Source organism: Sus scrofa, chromosome 3, assembly GCF_000003025.6.
Source record: "Sus scrofa isolate TJ Tabasco breed Duroc chromosome 3, Sscrofa11.1, whole genome shotgun sequence".
NCBI lineage: Eukaryota > Metazoa > Chordata > Mammalia > Artiodactyla > Suidae > Sus > Sus scrofa.
The window spans coordinates 55,911,266-55,936,986 of NC_010445.4; the positions used below are offsets into that span (position 1 = coordinate 55,911,266).

The following is a 25,721-nucleotide window of genomic DNA, read 5'->3' on the forward strand; positions in this document are numbered from 1 at the left end:
TATTTAATGACTAAATTTCCAAAAAAATATTGTCCATGTTCTGCCCTCCTTTTTTTTTTTTTTTTTTAGCTATGGCCTAAACATGAAAACAAGTCCTGGTTCAATTTGTATCATTTGAAACATAATCATTTTCCAAACCCTGAAAGTAGCTCATCAATACAGATGCCCTCACTAATTATAAAAGAAATGCAAATCAAAACTACAGTGAGGTACCATCTCACACTAGTCAGAATGGCCATCATTAACAAGTCAACAAATAACAAATATTGGAGAGGGTGTGGAGAAAAGGGAGCCCTCCTGCACAGTTCATGGGAATGTAAATTGGTAAAACCACTACGGAAAACAGTATGGAGGTTCCTCAGAAAACAAAATGTAGAACTACCATATGACCCAGCAATCCCACTCCTGGGCATATATCCAGACAAAACTTTCCTTGAAAAAGACACATGCACCCATATGTTCATTGCAACACAATTCACAATAGTCAAGGCATGGAAACAACCTAAATGTCCATCAACAGATAAAAGGATTAAGAAGATGTGGTACATATACACAATGGAATACAACTCAGTCATAAAAAAGAACAAAATAATGCCATTTGTAGCAACATGGATGGAACTAGAGACTCTCTTATTAAGTGAAATAAGTCAGAAAGAGAATGACAAATACCACACGATATCACATATCTGGAATCTAATATATGGCACAAATGAGCCTATCTACAGAAAAGAAACAAACTCATGGACTTGGAGAACAGACTTGCGGTTGCCAAGGGGGAGGGAGTGGGATGGACTGGGAGTTTGGGGTTAGTAGATGCAAACTATTGCCTTTGGAATGGATAAGCAATGAGGTCCTGCTGTATAGCACAGGGAAATATATGTAGTTACTTGTGACGGAGCACGATGGAGGATAACGTGAGAAAAAGAATGTGTATATATGTGCAACTGGGTCACTTTTCTGTACAGCAGAACCTGACAGAACATTGAAAATCAACTATAATAAAACATTTTAAAAATAAAAAATGATACAAAAAATAGAGAGGTCCCTGCAGCCCAGTGTGATGCCAGTCTAACCCACTGCAGGACTTTCTGAATTATCATTGTCCTGGGTTATAACGGCAGCTGACAGGTCCAATTAGTGGGGTACTAACTCTGGACACAAAGCCATGCCAATCAAATGGAAAGTGCATCAGAAAACAGCCTGAGGTCTTGGTGGATGGGCACCCTTGGCCCACATGAGATGGACCACTTTTACCACTTAGGGTCTTTGATCTTCTCAGAAGTAATCTCTCTCTGGGTTTCATCCATTTTAATCCTCCACCACTCAATTTTTTCCACATTGCTCGAGGCAAAAGCACTCAGCAAATTCTCAGTAAGTGTGAGGTTGGACGGGCTCCCTTTGTCAAATTAAACTCCAGAGATAACTCCATAGCTCCCACAAGGTCTACATGTAGAGTAGAACTTTTGTCTCAAGCACACTTCTAATGGGCCTTTCCCTCCCCCCCCCCGCCCCCACCTTCAACTTCAGGGCAGAAGGGAACATCTCCAATGCCAAGCCACTGAAGCACTTTAAGACCTGGGAATCCTGGACAGAACAAACACAAGGGCCAGAACAGACATGACTCCACTGAGCTAATGAGGAGGGCTGTGTGTTTTCAAGCAGCCCCCTGAGTAAAATACCTTTTGTTTGAGATGAACAACATTGGAGAGACAATACAGGAGGTCAAGGGCACTGCACTGAAAGGAGAACTATACTCCTTTCTCAGCTTTGCCTCCAACTTGGCACTTTAGTTTCTTCATCCAACGATGGACACAGACTTATTGCAGATGAAATCTTCCACAGGAACCAAATGCACAAAACATTCATTTGTAGTATTTAATTTAAACATATTTGATAATTTTTATAAAGACAACTAGTGGGACATAAGTTAATTTTGACCATGATATCCAGTAGAGTAAAGTTTGGTATGGAACAGATGTCAACCAATGCTCTCTTTGTGGATTGGATTTTGTTTTGTTTGTTTGTTTGTTGGTTGGTTTTTTAGGGCTACATCTATGGCATATGGAAGTTCCTAGGCTAGGGGTCAAGTCAGAACTGCAGCTGCCAGTCTACGCCACAGCCACAGCAACTCGGGATCCAAGCCACATCTTTGACCCACACCACAGCTCACAGCAAAGCTGGATCCTTAACCCACTGAACGAGGCCAGGGAATGAACCTGCATCCTCATGGATACTAGTTGGGGTTGTTACCACTGAGCCACAACGGGAACTTCAGATTGGGGGATTTTAATATTTAAATATACATCTAAAAAAGCCTTAAAGTGCATACCGAATACATTAGGAACCCTGTGGAATAGAGTTGAAGTCAAGACCTAGTTGTTTAATTTAAAGGTCTTTCCATTCCAGAAGTTCTAAGATGGGACAAAACTCTACAGTATGAATACTGTACCTGAGGGTCCTCTCCTACTTTATATGAATGTGCTCCTCTGTGGAGGAAGTAAAAAATATTCCAGAGGTTCAAAAATGAAAAGGGAAAAAAAGTATGGAATGTGAATATTCGTTGGACATGGTATAAGTATTAACAGCTTGAATATCAGAACTTATATGAGGGGGCATTTGGAAAATTATATTACATACAAAGAGATTCAACAAATACTAACAAACCAAACCTAGCTTCATATGAAAAGGACTTTATACTGTGAGCATGTGATATCTATCCTAGGAATACAAAATTGATTTATTATCCTAAATCAATCCACATAATACACGCTATTAGTAGAATAAAGGGTAAAAACCACATGATCATCTTAATGGAAGCGAGAAAAGCATCTGACAAAATCTAACATCTTTTCATGTTGAAAGCAATCAATAAACTAGGACTAGAAGGAAATTTCCTCAACCTGATTAAAGGTGTCCATGAAAAGCCACAGCTAACATCATACTTCATTGTGAGAGACTGAATGCCTTCCCCCTAAGATCAGGAATAAGACAAAGACGTCCATTCTTACTATCTCTGTGCAACAGAGTTTGGCTAGCCAGAGCCATTAGGCAAGAGAAATAAATAAAGGCATTATACTGGAAAAGAAGAAGTAAACTATTTCTGCTTATAGATGACATGACCTGGTAAAGAGAAAGTTACAAGGAATCCATTAAAAACCTAATAAAATTAATAATTGAGTTTAATAGTATTGCAGGATACAAGATCAGCATAGAAAAATCAGTTGTGTTTCTATACACTAGCAATAAATAACGAGAAAATGAAATTAAGAAAACAGTCTCATGGAAGTTCCCATTGCAGCTCAGCAATAACGAGCCCAACTAGTATCCATGAGGATGTGGGTTTGATCCCTGGCCTCGCTGACTGGGTTAAAGGATCTGGCACTGCCTTGAGCTGTGCTGTAAGTCACAGATGTGGCTCAGATCCAGAGTTGCAGTGGCTGTGGTGTAGGCCTGCAGCTGCAGCTCTGATGTGACCCGTAGCCTGGGGGAACTTCCATATGCTGTGGGTGAGGCTTCCAAACAAACAAAAAAACTATTTAAAAAAAAAGTCTCATTTTTAGTACCAGTAAAAATAATAAAATACTTAGGAATCAATTTAACCAAGGAAATGAAAGACTTGTACACTGAAAAATATAAAAATTGTTGAAAGATGTTAAAAACATAAGTAAATGGAAAGATATCTCCTGCTCAGAGATTAGAAGAATTACTAGGTAAGATGGCAATACTTTCCAAACTGATCTAGGGATTCAATACAATCCTTTTCAAATCCCTTCTGAAATTTTTGCAGAAATTGTCAGGCTGATCCTAAAATTTACATGGAGATTCAAGGGACCCAGAATAGCTGAAACAAACTTGATAAAGAAGACGAAAGTTGTAGAACTCTCATTGTCTGACTTCAAAACCTATTACAAAGTGACAGTAATCAATACAGAGTGGTACTGGTATAAAGATAGATATATAGATGAATGGAATAGAACTGAGAGTCCAGAAATATACGTCTATAGCCAACCAGTTTTCACAAGGGTGCCAAGATAACTCACTTGCAGAAAAACAAATGTCGCTGGGATAACTGGACATCCACGTAAAAAAGAATATACACCGAACACAAAAATTAACTCAAAATGGACCATAGACTTAATTCTTTTTTTTTTTTTTTTTTGTCTTTTTGTCTTTTTGTTGTTGTTGTTGTTGTTGTTGTTGTTGTTGCTATTTCTTGGGCCGCTCCCACGGCATATGGAGGTTCCCAGGCTAGGGGTCCAATCGGAGCTGTAGCCACCGGCCTACTCCAGAGCCACAGCAACGCGGGATCCGAGCCGCGTCTGCAACCTACGCCACAGCTCACGGCAACGCCGGATCGTTAACCCACTGAGCAAGGGCAGGGACCGAACCTGCAACCTCATGGTTCCTAGTCGGATTCGTTAACCACTGCGCCACGACGGGAACTCCCATAGACTTAATTCTAAGGGCAAAAACTATAAAATTCCTAGAAGAAAACATAGGAGTAAATCTACATGACCTTGGGTTTTGCAATGGTTTCTTAGATTTGATTGAAAAACATGAAGTGACTAAAGAAAAAATTGATTGGACTTCACCCCCCCAAATTTTTTGTTTTGCAAAAAAAACCCCAAAAAACCCTTTGTGCATCAAATGACACCATCAAAAAAGTAAAAAGGCAGCCCACAGAATAGAAAAAAAACTTGAGACTATGTGTTGGTAAGGGAGTGTCTCCAGAATATATAAAAAACTATAACAACTCAATAACAAAAAGAGAAATGACTCAATTAAATAATGAGTAAAGGATTTGAATAGACATTTCTCTGAAGGAAAAAAACAAATGGTCAACAAGCACACAAAAAGATATTTAATGTATTTAGTCATGGGGAAATGCAAGTCAAAATCATGATGAGATACCACCCACACTGCCTACACTGGCTGTAATTAAACAAACAAACAAACAAAAACAGACAATGACAGGTGTTGGTGAAGGTGTGGAGAAACTGGAATCCTCATACACTGCTGGTGGGAATGTAAATGGTACAACCACTCTGGAAAAGAGTTGGGCAGTTCTGCAAAATGCTAAAAATAGAATCACCATATAACCCAACAATTCCACCCCTAAGCATATACCTAACTAATGAAAACTTATGTCCATACAACAACTTATATTTCTTTCTTTTTCTTTCTTCTTTCTTTTCTATCTTTTTTTGCCACACCCATGGCATGTGGAAGTTCCTGGGCCAGGGAACAAACTGCACCACAGTTGCAAATCTGAGCCACTGCTGCAGCAATTCCTGATCCTTAACCTGATGCCCCTCAAGAGAACTTCCAATCATTTATATTTCAATGTTCACAGCAACATAATTTTTTTTTTTTGTCTTTTTGCTATCTCTTGGGCCGCTCCCGCGGCATATGGAGGTTCCCAGGCTAGGGGTTGAATCAGAGCTGTAGCCACCGGCCTACGCCAGAGCCACAGCAACGAGGGATCCGAGCCACGTCTGCACCTACACCACAGCTCACGGCAACGCCGGATCGTTAACCCACTGAGCAAGGGCAGGGATCGAACCTGCAACCTCATGGTTCCTAGTCGGATTCATTAACCACTGCGCCACGACGGGAACTCCCAGCAACATAATTTATAATAGCCGCAAAGTGGAAACAACCTAAATGTCCATCAACTGATAACCAGATAAACAAAACGTGGTATATCCAGATAATAGATGTTATTCAGATGGAATGATATTGGCAATTAAAAAGGGTAAAATACTAACACCTGCTACAACATGGTGAACCTTGAAAACTTTATGCTGAGAATCCAGATACAAAAGGCCACATATTGCATAATTCCTTTATATGAAATGTCCAGAGTAGGCAAATCCATAGAAACAGAAAATAGATTAGTGGCCGCCAGGGACAAGGATGGGGAGGGGAGTCAGAAAAGAAAATGTCTGAGGTGATGGCTGCACAGCTGTGAATATACTAAAAATCACCAAAGTGGACGTACCTGTTGTAGCTCAGAAGGTTAAAAATACGACTAGTATCCATGAGGATGCAGATTCAATCCCTGGCCTTGCTCAGATTCAGTGGGTTAAGGGTCCAGGCGTTGCTGTGCTGTGGCGTACGTAGGACAGCGTCAATTAGACCCCTAGCCCGGAACGTCCATATGCCGCAGGTTTAGTCATTAAAAGACAAAATGTATACTTTAGATGACTTTCATTGCATGTGAATTATATCTAAAAAAAAAGAAGTAATGTTAACTTTTATTTTAATTTTTGTTTTTTAGGGCTGTACCTGTGGCTATGGAAATTCTCAGGATAGGGATTGAATTGGAGCTGCAGTTGTCAGCCTACAGCACAGCCACAGCAACACCAGACCCTTAACCCGCTGAGTGAGGCCAGGGATCAAATTCCCATACTCATGGATACTAGTCAGGTTCGAAACCTGATGAGCCCCAATGAGAACTCTCAAGAAGTAATGTTGAATTTTAAATCAAAACACTTTAAAATGCAAAACTCACAATATTTGTTATAAGGAACTCACAAACATAAATGTATTAAAGAGGAGAAATGGCAAAATATCACATTAATAATAATAAAAATGATAATGATCATGTTTTGGAGAGTTTATACGATGCTAGGCACTGCTCCCCATGTATCAACTTATTTAATCCTCACAATAACCCTATGAAGTAAATACCACTATTATCTCTATACATGAGCAAACTGATATACAGAGTTCGTGCAGCCAGGACTGCAGCAGACGATCTAATTGTAGAGCCCGTAAGCACAATTCCCTGCCTCTCAAGAAGAAAGGCCAGTTTCTGGGAACAGAGGTACCAAAATTTCCTCTACCCGTCTAAGAAATGTACAAAAGTGTAGCTCAAGTCCTAGACCACGAGCATGTGTCCAGTTGTGCTCAGAACTGAGCTTCCAGGTTGATGAAGGGGAATGGAGGTCAGAATCTCAGTTCTCCCTTTTCCGTGGGGGCTGGACAAACCCAGGAATGCCGTTGCACCAAGAGAGGACGAATGAGTCTGGAGAGTTGGGTTTTGTTTCCCAAGGAAGACTCTGGCTGTGAGATGGAGTTCTCACTCTTCTGAACACTGTGCATTTTTATAACACTAGCAAAAGGAAGCTCGCACACACCAGCTGTGGATTTTCAGTTCCTGCCTGAGAAGAAAAGCTAACACTGTTCCCCAGACAGGAAGAGATTTGGGGTGAAAGAGGATATACTGAAATTGTAACAAAGTTATCAATTATGTTACTCAACCACCAGACAGAGGCTTGCCTCATGCCTAGAAAGTGTCTTGGTCTTCCTTAAAGATGACTCAGAATTAATGGCACCCTGGTTTCCTCAGCTTTTAGTGCACTCAGTTTTTAAATGACGATGTTGCAATAAGATTCAGCTGCTCTGCTTGAGATTCCAAGATGAAACTGCTTTCTAAAAGTTGCTAGAGTTGGAGCACCCAGATATCTGTAGCCAGCCCTTTAGATGCGCTCCCCAGAATTGAATTTGCTCCCCCATCTCCCAACACACACACACACACACACACACACACACACACACACACAGAGCAGAGTCAATAGCCCCAGGCAAAGGACCTCCCTTCCTTCCTCAAGGACATTTTTCACCAAGCCTAGTTTCAGGCACAGGAAGCAAAGTGTTGTTGTTTTTTTCCTGTAATTAACTTTTGGGATATGACTATAAAAACAATAAATGTATTATAGGAAATAAGATGGTCATATCCAACTTTTGGCACTTGTCATGCCAGGCACTCCAATTGCTTCATTTACTCCTCCCAACAATTCAATGAGGCAGATATTATAAACACTGCCGATTTATACACGGAGAATTGGAGACACAGACTTGTTCAGAGTCACCCAGTGGCAGGCCTGGGGAACAGCAGCCTATTTGGGTTTAATCCCTACACTGCGTTATTATAATACAAGGTGGAATGTGTAAAGTTCCTCAAAGACAGACAGAACAACTGCTCTGGGGATCAGATGAGGTCCAGGGTACGGGCCCTGGAAGGGTGCACTATAAACAGGGAAGAGCTTTCACTGGTACAAAACTGTTTGAAATGGCACTGTCCCAGCTGCTCCCAAATGTGCTCTTCCTCCCCCTGTCCCATCCTGGTTAATGCCCTGTGAGTGACACCCAGAGCCAAGTGATCACCCAGCCACCACTGGGCATAAGCTTCCCCTGATCCTCTTAGTTACACCACCTGCCATATACCCCCTCTGTTGCCTTCCACTCATCCACTCACTAATTCAGAAAAGGGACTGAGCCCTAACCACGTGCCAGGGCTCTGCCAGGTAATGGGGGTGTGACAGTGAACAAGCCAGAGGCAGATCTTGGTCTCCTTGAGTTCTGCTCACAGCTTTGTGTAGGCCCTTGTCTCCTCGCCAGGGCAGTTGAAACAATTCCCTTTGCTCATCTTCCACATTTAGACTCACCTCTACACTCCACCCAAGGCCTGGCACTCAGGAGATGCTCAGTGAGTATGAAACAAAAGAATGAATGAATCATATACACTAACACCAGGGGCTTCCTACATGGTAGTTCCAACCACGTCACTCTGAAACTTTCAGAGGTTGTCTATCTTCTCCAGCATGTGGCTTAGCCTGACATTCAAGATTTTATTTATTTATTTTTTGTAACCTGGATCATAGCAGCCTAAAAGGGATGCTCATTTAAACCAAATTATTTACTCTTTCCTTACGGGGGGCATGAACTTCCTCACCCCACCTATTGGCAGAGATTACTCACCATATCTCCCCTGTGCTGGCTGTATTTCTCAGTTCCCCTTCCAGGCCAGCTGGAGGCTGCATGACAGGCTCTGGCCAGCAGACTCCCCCAGGGTGCAGGGTGCCCCCAATGCCTCAGAACCCCAGGCATTGCATAAGCCATGGGCTCAGTCACTGAGATGTTCTTGGGTCTACATGTTACCACAACAGGACCCATCCTTACCTGAGTAAACTCCCGTTTTTGTTCCTGCTAGTCCCTCTTCCCAGAGAGATATCTTCCCACACAATCACCAGTTGAAATTCCTTAGTTTCAACTTCAACATAACCTTTCCTGGGAATCTGTCATTCCACCTCTCTCTACTCTCAGGGCACTGTTATCACCTCTACTGTAGCCCAGAGTGGAGGCCATCTCTACAGTGCAATGTCCAGAGGCCAAGGACTGTGTTTCTTTAGTTAATTCTGTCTCCCCCAGGGCTTAGCCTTGAGAGTTGTACTCAGGAGTAGTCAGAGTGCAACTGATGTGAATTAGGTCAAAGGGAAAATTATTTACCCCAGCCTCAGTGTAGCAACTGGGGATGGAGATAAAAGCTTGACCCATCCCAACCTGGAGGCTTCAGGATTAGCAAGGATTATAAAGGGTTTCAGGTGACAGGCTGGCTGGGCAGTATGGGGGTGGGGTGAAGTGGGCCCTTGGCACAGAATCTGATCATTGCCACCCCTCCCTCAAAACCTCAGGAAACCTGCAGCCTGTGCAAGATCTGGAGGAGCTACTGAAGAGCCTTTGCAGCCTCCAACTGTTTACCTCCTGGGTACCACGGTGATGGGAGATTGGTCACCATGGCAACCCCATTGTTAACCAAAGGCAGCTACTGAATGAGGACAGAAAAGGCATAAACACAGGCGCATCAAAGGCAAGAGGCACACAGGGTCCTGGCCAAAGTCCCACCTAAAGCGATCGAGATCTTGTGCTGACCAGTCATTCATCAAGAGAGCCACCAGTCACCCTCTGCTGGCATCTGGCGCCTGGCGTGCCCCATTTACCACTGAGCAGAGGCGGAAGAGGAAAGGTGCCTGTGCGTGGGTATTCACGTGAAGTAAGGGAAGTTTCTGTCTTCCCCTCCACACTCCCTCCCCGCCAAAGGAGTTCCCATCATTTCAGTGAAATCCTAACTAGTTTCCCTGATCCAGCAGAATTTTCAAGAATCCAAGACTTTGGCGTACCTAGCTTAGAGAGCGGCTGTGACAGCCGTCATCTCCCTTCTCCCCGCCCGACTTGCCATCGCCCCTTCCAGGGATTTCTCACTCAGGGAGTACATGACCCCATGTCTCGTACCATGATATCATTGCTCATTTTTATGAATGAAAGTGTGCGTGTGCGCGCGATCGCGTAGTGAAGAATGGGGGTGGGGGGCACGTCCATAGAGACAGGGGTCTGGGCTGAACATTCCAAGATAGAGCCCAAACCCAGGTAGGGGGGCCGATGCCCCCAAGGTTTGGTCTGAGGTACCAGGGACGGCGCCCACCCCAGCTTCGCCCCTCTGGAAGATTTCGTGAGGAGCGTCCACCGCCCCGGGGTTGCGCGGTTTCCAGGGGTCGCGCTGGTGGAACAGCAAGCCGGGAGAGCTCTGAGCAAGCAAATTGCGTGTCCCCGGCACAGCGTCCACTACCTGAGAGTCCCAGAAGCGGGCTCTGGGTTCTCTCTGCTCTTGCCCCCCAAACCTTGGCCACATGCCACGTCTAACTAGAGATGCCCATTTCAGAATGGCAAAGTTTAAAGTCTCAACAACAGCATAAAGTAGGGCAGCTGTGAATTGGGGAGTTACACGAGAGCAAAATGAATCGGCCCTTGTATCCCTACCGTCATCTAGCCCTTGCCCAGGAAGGCAAGAGGGCGAGGGGTGGCAAGTCCCTTTGGGGTGTCGGGAGCAGGGGTGGGGGCTAAGCTGGGGAGAAAGGCCAGAGGATGAGGACAGAGAGCCGGTGTGATTATCTGGTTAGGGGATTGCAAAGGATCAGAGGGGCCCCAGGGGCCCCTGCCCGGGGCCCACGCCCCTTCTCTCGCTCCTGAGCACTAAGGCTGAGCATCCAAAATCGCAGATGATGATTTTTACCATAATAAAAAAAAAAAAAGAGTGCTCACTCCCCAAGAGAATTTTTAATTCTTTGCCTCCTCCTTAGCCCACTTGTCTCTTTGGATCCTCAAGGCTGAGTAGGGTCCGGTGGGGGCAGGTCCCTCTTCCCCGACCCCTGCCCTGGTTCCCCTCGGCTCCTGCTCCCTCCCAGCGGTGGACACAATTCCCCACACTCTGCGGGTACTTGGGGAGACTCTGCGCAGGACCCCGACATGGAGCCCGGGGAACCAGGGGGCCGGGAGCCTCCTCCAGAGGAGCGGTTACGGAGGCACAGAGCGCGGCCTCCGGGTACAGGCTATCTTGGGAGGTGTCCCCAGGGTAGCGCCGCGGTTGGACATCCTTGAACTGAACGAGCCCAGCCTGTCTCCTGCCTCGACGGCTCAGTCCGATTCGGCCCAGCGCAGCTGCGGGACGTGAGTATAAGTGGGTGCGATAGATTTAGGAGGCGCAGGGGGTGGCTTCTAGTCCTTTGATCCCGGCTGGAGGGGCGTACGTGTGTGCCGGGGGTGGGAGCAGATGCCAGAGCTGGCTCTTGTTTCTGCTTTCCTTTCCTGCCGTTTCAGCACCCGGGGCTGCGGACAGCGCCGCGCCCGCTCTGGGGCTCTGCCACCCACTCCTCTGCGCGGACTTCTTTAATCCACCTCCTGTCTGGCGTCTGCGTCCCCCGCGCACCCCCCAGGGCCCCAAGAACGACCAACTCAAGAGCCCCTAAAATCCTTACCCTTCCAAAGTTTGGGCTCTCTGTGGCGCGCCTGTGTCTTGAAGAGCGTCTCCTCCTCACTCCTTCCCGGTTCTGGGCAGCAGCTCTGGCCTCGCTCCCTCCCACAGGCTCCGGCCCCAGGACCCTCCTCTGCGGGGCGGCGGAAGGAGCTGGCTGCCTCCCTCTCTCTGGGAGTCAGGTGAGGCTCTGGAGCCTCAAAGGCGGTCCCGGAAGAGACAGAAGCCACATGTTTGTATCACCATGCCCTCCAAAGGAAGAGGGGCAAACCAGGAGCAAGCAAGCAAGCAGGAAAGTCCGTTTTTCAACTCTGGACTCTATCCTGCCCTGAGGAACAGCCTCCTTGGACTCTTTGCTGGCGTGTTTTTATCAGTAGTGTAATCCGTACTGCATGAGGACACAGCACAGACCTGGGAGTTTAAAGGTGGGACTATATATCCCCTTAAACAATTGCAGGTGGAGGGTTTTAGAAACAAATGTGCCTTAGGGATATTGTGATTCTCTTTGCAGAATTTCTGTTCCCTTTTATCATACCAGACAACACCAGGTTCCCTGAACCAAAAATTAAAAGTCATCAATCCAGCTATTATTCACTGGCCTCTATGGAAACCAAAGGAACTTAAAATAACTTTATTTAACTGAAGTCTCTATATTTCTCCAAACTCATTTTCTCCTATATATTTAAGGATACACACACACCTCAAGAATAAAGACCTCATCTCACTTGCCTTCTGCGCTCTGGTTCTGGATGGAAGGAAAAGGTCCCTGGAGGAATCCAGCCTTTTTTTCAGGACAAGAAGCCTCTTGGGTTCCAGATTCCCATGAGTCTCACTCTTATGGGAAGAGACTCTGAAGGAGTAGATGCCCCAGCAGATTGAAAACCAGAGGCCTCTCTGAGGACTTTCATATCAAATTTTCTACTCATGGAGCAGAGAGTCTTTAGAAGACTTGAGTTTTCTTCTTTTTTTTGGTCTTTCTGCCTTTTCTAGGGCCACTCCTGCAGCATATGGAGGTTCCCAGGCTAGGGGTCTAATCGGAGCTGTAGCCGCCAGCCTATGCCAGAGCCACAGCAACACCGAATCCGAGCCAAGGTCTGAAACCTACACCACAGCTCACGGCAATGCTGGATCCTTAACCCACTGAGCAAGGCCAGGATTTTAACCCATAACCTCATTGTTTCTAGTCAGATTCGTTAGCCACTGAGCCACAACGGGAACTCCCTAGAAGACTTGAGTTTTCAAGTTCATGCAACACCTGAAGGGAGAGATGAAGTTTACACTATTCACTGGAGAGATAATTAGAGTGGCACACACTCACCCCTCCCGCGTGAACACACTTTTATTTTAAAGAAGGGAAGTAAGGCCTAGGAAAAAAGTTCGCTGAAGAAAAATCGGATGAAGTGTTCCGATTCAAAGGGTTCTGGTTCTGGTAAAGCAAAGGAATGAAAGTGGTGAATCAACAAAAAGTTGAGGCCATAGAAGTTGGAGGAGAGGAAAGTTCTTATCATTTGGGTTCCTGAAAGAAACCCGAAGTGAATTTAACACAAGAGAAAATATAATTCATGAGACCATGAATTTATGAGACCTTTCGTTTCCTTAATTCAGGGAGTCTCCAACATATGTCGATTATCCTGTGCAATTTTTACTTGCTGGGAAATGCTGTATTTCCTCTAATCCCCATAATTTACAAGTTAAAGCTGTTTCCTGCAGGCTTGTCCTCAAGGAAGATAGGAAGCAGGTGGTTATTGTCTGTTGCCCAGAAACATTTCAGAGCTTCTAAAGAATCTCAAATGCTGATTTTGGAGAAAGTAGTAGTTAACAAGAGACAATTTCAAGGCATAATACTAAAAATGAAAAATCCACTTGGACTTTGTTTTTGAAATGCAGACTGTCTCTGAGAGGAAAAAGAAGACCTTATAAGGTTCACTGTGAAATGGAGGTGTGCACTGAATCTGATGAAGTAAAGCCTCTTTTTAGGACCTAGCATATAACTGGCCTGCAGGAAACTATGTGGGTACTTCTTCTACCACTGAAGAACTTACGGCACCTGAAAGGTGGAGCAGATGAGCTGAGATTGGAAACAAGCACAAAGAGACCAGAGAAGGTGTATCTGTGAATTTGCCTGAAAGGCGTCTGGCAGCAAGATCCTGGGCTTCCAGGATGGAGGGTCCAGGTATGGCCAAAGACACACCGAAGTGGGTGGCCTTTGGGTACCTGTCCTATTGCTTAAGCTTCATCTGAGGTACAACCAGCTGTGTAGGGCACAGTGTGGAAGGGACAGCAATCCTTTGTCAAGTTGCAGGACACAATCAGCACCAGACAATCTGAGACGAGTTAGTAGGATGTCCTAACAGGTCCATGGTATCCAGAGATCCAGCAGAGGGTTCGTCAGAAACCCAAAGCCTTGTGCCAGAAGAGGGAGACCACAGTGCACAGGGTGCTATGGGAAAGGTATCACTCCCTCATTCTGATGGGGCAGGTGAGACTGGGAGGAGGGGAGGAGGACCAGGTGAATCCTAGGTTGCTTCAGTCTCAGTCAGTGCTCACTAAAGAAATGAGTAAGGGTCTGGGGGAAAAGGATGGCATCCAGACCAGCACCTGGGATTTCAGTGCCAGGGAAATGAAAGGATAAATACTAGCCATGCCCAGAAGTATTGAGTCAGAGCATGAGCCTGCACAGGTGTGGCTTAGGGGACTCCCTAATGATATGCAGTTTTGTTTTAAAATTTAGAAATAGTGTGATTATGGTGTATACAGTCTCCTGGGATTTGCTTTTTTTTTTTTTTTTAAATCAGAATTGAGTGTTGTCGTTGCTCGTAGCTATAGGTCTTTCTGTTTTACTTTGTAAATATATAATTTGTTACAACTGTTACAAACTTATTATTGTACAATTTGTTATTTATTCTGGGTGTACATGATATACTCTGATTTTAAAAATTGGGGAGAGGAACTACATTTTTGCCATTCAAATTATGTAAAATTTGCCTAGTCCAAACAAATTTCAGACATACTGGGGACCCAATAGATATAGAGTTAGGGTTGAAAGGCACATAATTTGTTTGTGCCATAGGTGGACAGCTAGGCAGCAACTTCTGCTGGGGGCCATATGGTGTCCACTGTGTTAAAGAACACACAATCTGATAAGGAGATCAGCGGGACTAGCAGATAAGAAGTAGAAATGCAAACAGATAAGCCCAGTTATCACTAAGGGGGAGGGCGTGGGCCCGCCCTGGCAGATGGTCTCCATTCTTGATAAATGATAAAGCAATATATAGGAATGGCTTTTGGGAAATAAAACATTTATGCAGAGTCAGGCAAGGCTCATTTGAGAAGCAATTAAGCATCAATTTCCCTAGCAAAAATTCTCCCAGTCAGGGTAACTTGTCTGGGGGAAAGGTCTCAGAAGTAGGGAGAAGTCGTTTTTAGTTTTTGTTGTTGTTGTTGTTTTGCCTTTTATGGCCGCACTTGGGACATACGGAAGTTCCCAGGCTAGGGGTTGAATTGGAGTTGCAGCTGCCAGCTACACCACGACCACAGCAACACCAGATCCAAGCCACATCTGTGACCTATGTGGACCCTTAACCCATAAACGAGGCCAGGGATTGAACCCTCATTCTCATGAATACTAGTCAGGTTCATAACCCACTGAACCACAACAGGAACTCCTCATTTTTAGTTTTCAAGGCCCACCTTTCCTGCTTCTTTTTCAGACAACAAAGATGATGGCATGTTTCCCTCTTCTACTTGGCAGTTGAAAAAATAGAAGGAAAATAAAATTAATGAAATGTGAATAGTTATGAATTCTATCCAAATAGTAAGAGCCTGAGGAGGACTCCGGTGATGTGGATCGAATCTACCTTGTCCCTGGAGATGACCCCTTCAGGTTGGCCTTGCAGGCAGGGAACAGTAGCGGCTGCCAGAAGGGCCCTGTGTGGATGGCAGCCTTCCCACCCCATACAAATCTGTTCTGTTTGACCACCAATGCCCTAAATTCCACCCTCAGAATTTCATCCCTCTATTTTCAAACTTTGATTCCTTTTTCAATGCAAATAACTCCAGGTGATGGAGTATGGATAAATAATCAAATTAAAAGTTCTGATGGAAAGAGAAAGACAAATATACCATACAATATCACTTATATCTGTAATCTAATATACAGCACAAATAAACCTTTCCACAGAAAAGAAAATCATGGACTTGGAAAATACACCTGTGGTTGCCAAGGGGGGGGGAAGGGAGTGGGGTGGATTGGGAGCTTGGGGTTAATAGATGCAAACTATTGCTTTTGGAATGGATTAGCAATGAGCTCCTGTTGTGTAGCACTGGGAACTATGTCTAGTCACTTATGATGAAGCATGATAATGTGAGAAAATAGAATGTGTACATGTATGTGTAACTGGGTCACCATGCTGTACAGTAGAAAAAAAAATTGTATTGGGGAAATAACAGTTAAAAAAAATTTCTGATGGAGTCCCTGTCGTGGCACAGTGGAAACAAATCCACCTAGTATCCATGAGGTTTCTGGTTTGATCCCTGGCCTCGCTCAGTGGGTTAAGTATCTGGCATTGCTATGGCTGTGGTGTAGGCCAGCAGCTGTGGCTCTGATTAGACCCTAGCATGGGAACCTCCGTATGTTATGGGTACGGCCCTAAAAGAAAAAAAGAGAAAAAAGTTCTGACAAGGAAGACAGCGGAGAACATCTGATGATGCTGGAGACCAGTGAGGGTGGGATGGTGTGGATGTCATGGCTGGGCAGGGGGTGTCAGAGGGGACAAGGGCCTAGATGACAGACACGCAACAAGGAGAGCAAACTTGGCCCCTATGACAACCGAGCCTGGTCCTGGCCCAGGAAAAATCACTTGAGCTTTCCTCTAAGCCTAAAGCCTTTGTTTTCCATCCACAAAGAAAGGCAGTCATTTTGAATGAAAGATTTGTCCAGATAGATGCCCAGGAGTGGGACTGCTGAATCATAGGGTAGTTCTATATTTAGTTTTCTGACGAACCTCCATACTGTTTTCAATAGTGGTTGTACCAATTTACATTCCCACCAACAGTGAAGGAGGGCTCCCTTTCCTCCACACCCTGTCCACCATTTGCTATCTGTAGACTTGTCAACGATGGCCATTCTGACAGGTGTGAGGTGGTACCTCATTGTAGCGTTGATTTGCGTTTCTCTGATAATTAGTGATGCTGAGCATTTTTTCATGTGCCTACTGGCCATCCGTATGTCTTCTTTTAGATACATGCACCCATATATTCATAGCAGTACTATTCACAACAGCCAAGACATGGGAACAACCTAAACGTCCATCGACAGATGAATGGATTAAGATGTGGTACATATGTACAATTGAATACTATTCAGCCATAAAAAAGAACAAAATAATGCCATTTGGAGCAACATGGATGCAACTAGAGACTCTCAAACTAAGTGAAGTAAGTCAGAAAGAGAAAGATACCATATGACATCACTTCTATCTGGAATCTAAAATATGGCACAAATGAACCTACTTATATAACAGAAACAGACTCACGGACATAGAGAAAAGACTTATGGTTGCCAAGGGGAGCTGAGGTCGGGGGAGTGGGATGGATGGGGAGTTTGGGGTCAGTAGATGCAAACTATGACATTTAGAATGAGGAGTTCCCGTCGTGACTCATTGGTTAACGAATCTGACTAGGAAACATGAGGTTAGGGGTTAGATCCCTGGCCTTGCTCAGTAGATTAAGCATCTAGCATTGCCATGAGCTGTGGTGTAGGTCACAGATGAGGCTCAGATCCTGTGTTGCTGTGGCTCTGGTGTAGGCGGGTGGCTACAGTTCCGATTAGACCCCTAGCCTGGGAACCTCCATACGCTGAGGGTGTGGCCCCGGAAAAAGATTAAAAAAGAAAAAAGTAGAATGAATAAGCAATGAGATCCTACTGTATAGCACAGGGAACTATATCCAGTCTCTCAGGAGAGACCATAATGGAAGATAATGTGAGAAAAAGAATGTACATATATTTTCACATGTATATGACTGGGTCACTATGCTGTATTACGGAAATTGACTCAACACTGTAAATCAACTATATCCTAATAAAAAATCAATTTGATTAAAAAAAGAAGGGCATTCACCTGTGCTAATTGTTTTCTTTGTTTTGTTTCATTTTCTTTCTTTTTTTTTTTGCTTTTTAGGGCCACACCTTCGGCATATGGAAGTTCCAAGGCTAGGGGTTGAATCGGAGCTACAGCTGCCAGCCATAGCAACAAGGGATCCGATCCTCATCTGCAACCTACACCACAGCTCACAGCAATGCAGGATCCCCAACCCACTGAGCAAGGCCAGGTTTCAAACCTGCATCCTCATGGATACCTGTTGGATTCATTTCTGCTGTGCCAGTGACACGACAGGAACTCCCAAGAAATAGCCTATCTTGGTGCATTTGTTTCCAATGCTTTTTGGTCATGGCTAAGTCATTTATCACTGGACATGATCATGGTTAAATGAATTACATAGTTAATAGAATTATTTACACAATTATTGACTTTCTTATGCACATTTAAATTATTTCCCATGTTTCAGTCCTTTAAGTGACCACCATAAACACATGCATAGAACTTTTTCCTATTTTTTGGTAGTTATTTCCTTAGGTTATTTTCCCAGAAATAGGATTACTCCAGCAATATCAACATCTGAAATTCAAGAGAAGTTTTAGCAATTTCTATTGCCATCAATCATTTACCAGTTCCATCATTTTTTTCCACCAGCTTTCTATTTTATTTTTCAAATTTCATGCATAAGCTGTACCCTATTATATTTTTAATTTGCATCTCAATAAGAGGTGGTAAAGTTGAACATTTTCTTATGTCTGTTTATTACTTATGTTTCCTCTTTGTGAATCATCTATTCAGGTCTTTGGCCCATTTACATTAAGGTTGATGTTTTTCCCTTCAATTTTCATGAGCTTTTTGTACAATACTGAGAGAGACTTCTCCGTGGTTTATTTGATGAAACTATTTCCCCTAGTTGGCTTGCCTTTTTATTTGAGTTATGATAATATTTATTCTACAGACTTGCAGACATTTCCCACTGAGATTCATTCAACTCATTGAAAGCCTAGAATGCATAATTCTGCAGCCCATATGATGTCTACTCTTTTTTTGATGGTTTTGTATGTTTTTATTCCTACTATTAACTCTTCAATACAACTGGACTATTTCGACAACGTCTAGAATTTTACTTAAAATCTCTATGACTTTGAGCAATTAATTTAGTGTGGGACTTCGTTCCTCAACTGTTTAAAAAAAAAGCACCTACTTTACCAGGGGGGAAGGTAGGAGGGATGGATAGGGAGGTTGGGATTGGCATATGCCCACTATTGTTTATGGAATGGATGGTCAGCCTTGCCCTGCACAGAGAAATGTACCCAATATTCTGTGATAACCTATGTGGGAATGGATGTGTGTACATGTATAACTGAATCACTTTGCTGTACAGCAGAAATTAACACAACATTGTAAATCAACTATCCTTCGATAAAATTAAAAAAAAAACCCTCCAAAATGAACCCAAATAAACAAAGAAATGCTATTCCAAGACCCTCCAGTAGAATACTGGGTGGGTCAAATACATGATTGCCCAGGATACTCCATTCTTTAACCATGCTACATGAGTTATCAGTTCATTACCTCGCAGCTGCCCAGTATCACCTACTCCATTTAAGCATTTGTTCTTGATAGAGTGCAAGACATTAAGCTTTCCCAATAGAGGAAGCAGGGAAGGACTCTCCTGCTACTCCTGGAGGTCGAACCATTGACTGGCAACGAAGGTGTGAGAATGACCCCTGGGGCTCTGTCCCCACAATATGCCCAGAACACACAGTTCCTTGATGGTGCCTCAGCCCCAGTCTGACCTGGTGGTCACCTTCCTGCAGCTCTCTCAGCATGGACCCTGGATGCTACAGTTCCACCTGCTTGTACCAGTGCTCCACTCCAGCTCCATTTACTGCCCCCTCCCCTGCTGGTCTCCTGGGAACTTCCAGTGCCACAACCCTTCTCACACAAGCACCACATCTCCAGGTCTCCTTCTCACACTGGTGGCACCACCTTCTTTGCAGTGGTGGTCATTTATGCCACCTGCATCCTGGGAGCTGCTTCCTGCTGGCCCAGCATCTGCAGATCAGCTCAGGCCTGTGCAAACCATTGAACTTCTCTGTCATTCACTGGGCAGCAATTTTACCAGATCCTATGCTAGCTTTGGGGAGGGGGTTCCCATTTTAAATTTGTCCTTCCTTGGCTACCCCCTTCAGCCCTGGGGTGTCATGTAGATTCTTTTATGTCTTACAATTACTCTTTAATCATAGTTGAATTTATCTTTGTATTAATGCTGTTTAAATTATTGTATGGTTTCTGTCTCTTGATTAATCCAAACTGATATATATGCTATGAACAGGGTATGTTTTATATTTTTATCTAGAGAAAGGGTCAGAAACTTTTTCTTAAGGGACTAGATAGTAAGTAGTCTAGGTTTTCAGGCCAGATGGTCTCTCTCATAAAACTCAACACTCATTCATGTTTTTTTTTTTAAACTCTTAGCAAATTATGGCTAGAAAGGAACTTCCTCAAGTTGATAAAAGTCATCTTAGAAAAGCCTATAGTTAATAGCATACTTGCTTTGGACACAGATCAGGAACAAAGCAAAGATGTTCACTTCCAGAGCTTCTATTTGCCTCTGTACTGAAAGTCCTAGCCAGTACAATACAGAGAAAAAAAAAAAAGGGAAATAAACAAGTGGCATAAAGATGGGAAGAATGTAGCTGTCATCATCGAAGACAGCCTGATGTCTGTGGATGCAGAAAATCCTATTTAATCTACAAAAATATTAGAACTAATAAGTGAAATTCATAAGATTGCAGGACACAAAGTTAATACACAAAAGTCAATTGTACTTTTTTTTTTCTGTCATTTTTTAGGGCTGCACCCATGGCATACGGAAGTTCCCAGGCTAGGAGTCAAATCAGAGCTACACCAGCTGGCCTACACCACAGCCACAGCCATACCAGATCCTTAACCCACTAAACAAGGTCAGGGATTGAGGCACAATGGGAACTCCCAGTTGCATGTATATACATATTCTAGCAAAAAACAATGGAAAATGAAATTTTAAAGATACCATTTACAATAGCACCATAGACATAATTACTTAAAAATAAATCTAAGACTATGTGTAAGAATTATTAAACATTGCTAAGAAAAATTAAAGAAGATCTCCATAAACGTAAATATATATTATGGTATTCTCAATAATTAAAGATTTCCCCCCTCCCCAAGTAATCTATAGATTGCATGTAATACCAGTCAAAACCCAATAGGCTTTTTTTTTTTTTTTTCTTTTCAAGGCAACACCTGTGGCATATGGACGTTTCCAGGCGAGGGGTCAAATCTGAGTTGCTATGCCACAGCAACACTGGATCCTTAACCCACTAAGCAGGCCAGGGATCGAACTGCATCCTCATGGATACTAGTCAGGTTCTTAATCAGCTAGATTTATTTATAATAGCCCCATACTGGAAACAACTGAAACACCCATCAATAGATGAAGGGACCAACAGATCGTGATTTATTCAACATAAATTCAGCAATGAGAAGCCAGGACCACTGAATCAGGCAATAGTGTGGACGGAAGATTCTCAAAATTATTATGTTGAGGAAAAGATTCAGACACAGAACACAGTGCAATTCCATTTACATGAAGTCTTAGGATGGGTGACAGTGATCTGTGGTACAGAAAAAGCAGAACATTGGTTCCCTGGGGTCAAGGAGAAGGAACTTTCTGGGGTGATGGAGATGTCCTCTAACTGGTTTGGGATGGTGTTGTCCTTGGTATGTACAACTGTCAAAACTCACTGAACTGACTCCTTAGGATCTGTGATTTGATTTTTGAATTTTATTTTTTGGCCCTGGGCCATGGCCCATGGAAGTCCCAGGTAAGGGATCGAACATGCATCATAGCAGTGCCCCAAGCCACTGCGGTGACAACACCAGTCCTGCTGCACCATGAGAGAACTCCCCTGTGACTTAATTATATACAAATTATACCTCATTTAAAAATTGTATTGTGTTTAAAAAAATGAAGGAGTTCCCCTGTGGCCTAGGGGTTAAGATCTGGCATAGTTACTGCTGTGAAGTGGGTTCTATCCCTAGCCTGAGAACTTCTACATGCTGCAGGTGAGGCCAAAAGGAATAAATAAATAATTAAAATATTTTTAAAAATCACCTTCGACTAAAATGGGAGTGGAATGGGATGAAAATGGGATGTGTTTGGTGCCTAGGGGGAAGAAGACGGGAATTCGTCCCCAGAGTTTGGTCCCAGCCTTTCCTTCTTCCATGACTCACTTCCTGGGAGTGTTATGATGCTAAACGCCTCAGGGCCTTCTTCTCCAATTTGGATTGCATTACTAAAGATGTTCTTCTTTATGATAATGTCAACCTTTGAAGCTCAGGACTAAAACAGACATCTCTGACTCCTCTATTTCTTTTATAACCCATAGCTACTTCTGGACTTGAAGACTTCTCATTACCCCCAATGTTATTTGTGCCATCTCTGGCCTGGATCACTGCAATTGTCTTTTAACTGGTTCCACTCCTTCCGCCTTTGCCCCTAATCGGCTACCTCAAACAGCCATGCACGTTTCTGCCTCAGGGCCTTTGTACCTGCTCCTCCCTTTGTCTGGCAAGTCAGCCATGTGGCTCCCTCCCTCATTTTTTTTTTTTTCTTTTTACAGCCCCATTTGCAGCATATTGAAGTTCTTGAGTCAAGGGTTGAATTGGAGCTGCACCTGCAGCCTATGAGGGATACTTAAACCACTGATAGAGGCCAGAGATTGAACCTGCATCCTCACAGAGACAACATTGGGTCCTCAACCCTCTCAGCCACATGTTTTCACTCATATACAAGTTCTCAAGAAGGCCCTTCCAGAATATCCTATTCAAAACTTCAAGACCTTTGAAGGCCTTCCCGCCCGCACTCCGGATCTCCATTTCCTGCTTTGTTATTTTCCATCGCATTGTCCTCCGACATAGTCTGTAAGCACCATGAGGATAGGGATTTATCTCCTTTGCTTATTAGTGCATATCTGAGTGTCTAGAATCAAGTCTGGCACATAGTAAGAACTCAATAAATACTTGCTAAAATCAATGTGTGAATGTGTGAATCCTAGCTTTGGGTATCAAGCTTCAGAAATGCAAGGAGGGGGAGGAATTTTTCCCTACCACATAGAAAACAGGGATTAATATAGGTCAAAATGCTCCAGTTCCAGTGACTGCCGCTCTGGAAGAAGGTCCTCACTTCCCCAACACATCAATAACCACCTTATTTCTTACCCTGCAGATGTTTTATTATCTTGCCTAGATGTTCAAATTCCCAGGGGACAGGGTCTAGGTCTAATTTATTCCATAGGACAATGAGGTGGTCTCCAATACTAGAGGCATTTGAAAGGTGCTGTTGAGGGTAATGTGGTTTGTTTTGACCCTTGTGTCTCTTAGAGTAACGAGGCAGCGTGACAAGAAGCCCAGGCGCCTAAAATTTCCACCCCGACATGGGGCTGAGCTGATGAAGTCCAGGTTTCCAGGGGAAGTGATTCAGACCCTCTGGAAGGACTTCACGCAGTTGATTATTCACAAGCTCTGGGTGACATTTAAATTAGGCAAGTGTATCCTGCTTTTCACAGCACACCTCTGCGTGGCACAGAGCACTGAACTATGTCTTTTAGAGGAGACAGGGGTATTTGACATCTCCCTTTGACTCTTCATCAAGGGCAGATTTTGAATTTTTATTCTCTATTGAATTCTGATTTCCTACCGAGTGACTATATAAAGGAATTTATCTTTTTATTCTTCTACCTCTCTCACCTCTTTCCTTCCATTATTCTTTTTTCAATCTCTCTCCTTTCTCTCTGTCCTTTTCACTTCGCTGTCCCATCCCCTCCCCGGCTTCCATCTACTGTTTGGCAGTGAAGGTATTGCCACCATCCCCCTGCCCCCATGAGCTCACGCCCTCTGTGTGTTGCTTGAGTCCCACGGTTACCACCAAGGCTTGTTTTGGTTGTGTAAGGAGAACAGGAGGGAGACTGTAGGACACAGATCTGGGAGGTTCTTTAGGGCTCACTGGAGGCACTAGATCCCCTCCCACACACCTGATCCCATTCCTCAAACCTGCCCACTGTACAGATAAGACGTTACTAGCTCAAGGTTAAATGGAGAGTTGGTTTTGCTACTCACCAGGGACCACCTTCTGTGATGAGGTTCTGGCATCTTTTTAACCAGATCTCCTGCCTTTCTTGTTCTGTGATGACTTCAACCTTTTAAGAAGAAAGCCCAGAACTTTGTGGCTCAGACAGCTTTGTGCTTTGGGAGAGCTGAAACTTGCTCTTTTTGTAGGAGATACTTTATAAGGATCCTACTGGGATGAAGCCTGCTGGTTATTTAGAGAGAGATGCTGAGAAAACACGTGCTCTGTTGGTAATAATTGTTAACACCTCACGGCTCTTGCTCTGAGCCACACACCGCAAAGAATCATTTCATTTACTTTTCACAACGAAGGGGGAAATGGGAGAGGAGCCCAGTACCACAGAGCTAGGCTGCCATACATATAAGAGGGGCCCCTGAGGTCTCTGTCACACCCAGAAGCCCACCCCGGTTCCTTCTGGGGCTCAGAATCCTCCCACCAGACACCCAAGCAGAGGAGCGTGAACCCTCAGGCCCCCAAAATGATTGTTGACGTGCCCGTGATGGCCTCAGTCCATCCAGCCTCTGCTGCAGGGTCCCCGCGAAGGTTCACAAGGTGGGAGGGTTGCTGACCTGGGTCCTCAGACTCTTTAATCAGCAGAAATTGATGAGGCCAGACGAGCAACTCAGGCCAGGCTTTATCAAGGCTCCTTAACAAGGAACAGGCGCACTTAGGCTGTTCTCGAGGGCGGGGTGCAGCGGGCGAGCTGGTCTCTTAAAGAGGTGAGGGTGGGAGCCGATTGGTGGGTTAAGTGGGAGGGCGGCTTAGGTGGCCTTCCCACCCCCCTGGTGGTGGTGTGTGCAGGGATTACGCACAGCACCTGGTTTTGCTCCTGGCCCCTCAGAGGTGGTCCTGGGTTGTGGCCTTTCTGTACCGTCTTAATTTGCTCCAACTGCGCATGCGTGCAGTTATTTTTAGTCCCTTAAAGTTTCTTTGCGTCTGTTGTTTCTGGCGTGGATTGTCCAGGTGCAAGTACTGCAGCAAGGGTCCCGGGTCCCAGCGCGCTCAGGAGAAGCGGTCACTTTGACTTTACTGTGAATGGTTAGCTTTCAGATGGGTTAGCTAGTGAGGAACTGATAAAAACTCATCTCCGCATTGCAAATGGAGTTGAAATCCCCCGTGTTATCGCACTGGTTGCCCCCAAACAGCAATCAGCTGTGAATTGAGGCTTTCTTCCTCTTTGGTTTATTTGATCATGCCTAGTGGTGGGCAAATTGACAAAAATGTTCCTGGGCCAGACCCTCTGAGAATGAGGCCTCCTACTTTATTCCTGATTGTAGCATCTGGCTCACCTGTAATGGTTATATCAGCCAGAGGATATTGGACATACAATGTGAAACCCCATCAGGTAGGGCCCAGACGGCTGGTGTCACCGGTTGAGTATGGCTAGACCATATTACATATGCCTTTTTTGTTTGTTTGTTTGTTTTTTTGTCTTTTTGCCTTTTCTAGGGTGCGGCATATGGAGGTTCCCATGCTAGGGGTCGAATCGGAGCTGTAGCCAATGGCCTGTGCCAGAGCCACAGCAACTCCAGATCTGAGCCTTGTCTGCGACCTACACCACAGCTCACAGCAACGCTGGATCCTTAACCCACTGAGCAAGGCCAGGGATCAAACCTGCAACCTCACAGTTCCTAGTTGGATTTGTTAACCACTGAGCCAGGATGGAAACCCCTACGTGTGCCTTTTTATGGGGGGGCCAGATCAGAAAGGATAAGGTGGGCCTTCCTGAGAACTCTGGTAATGCAGAGTCCCCTCCACGCCCCCTGCCCCAGGGGCTCCTAAGGAGGCACCAGCCAGTCCATGCTGGCCACTGCTGGGCCCAGGTGAGTGAGTCCACCACAGTACATGTACCCCT

At 44.5% G+C, this 25,721-nt stretch overlaps 1 protein-coding gene across 1 annotated transcript in view; it reads right to left on the reverse strand.

Annotated features, from left to right (window-relative positions):
- CNGA3 (cyclic nucleotide gated channel alpha 3) overlaps window positions 1-25,251 on the reverse strand; it is a 63,910-nt gene extending 38,659 nt beyond the window's left edge. Inside the window, 1 exon segment of the mRNA XM_021087243.1 lies at window positions 23,857-25,251. The gene's annotated coding sequence lies outside the window, so the exon portion shown is untranslated.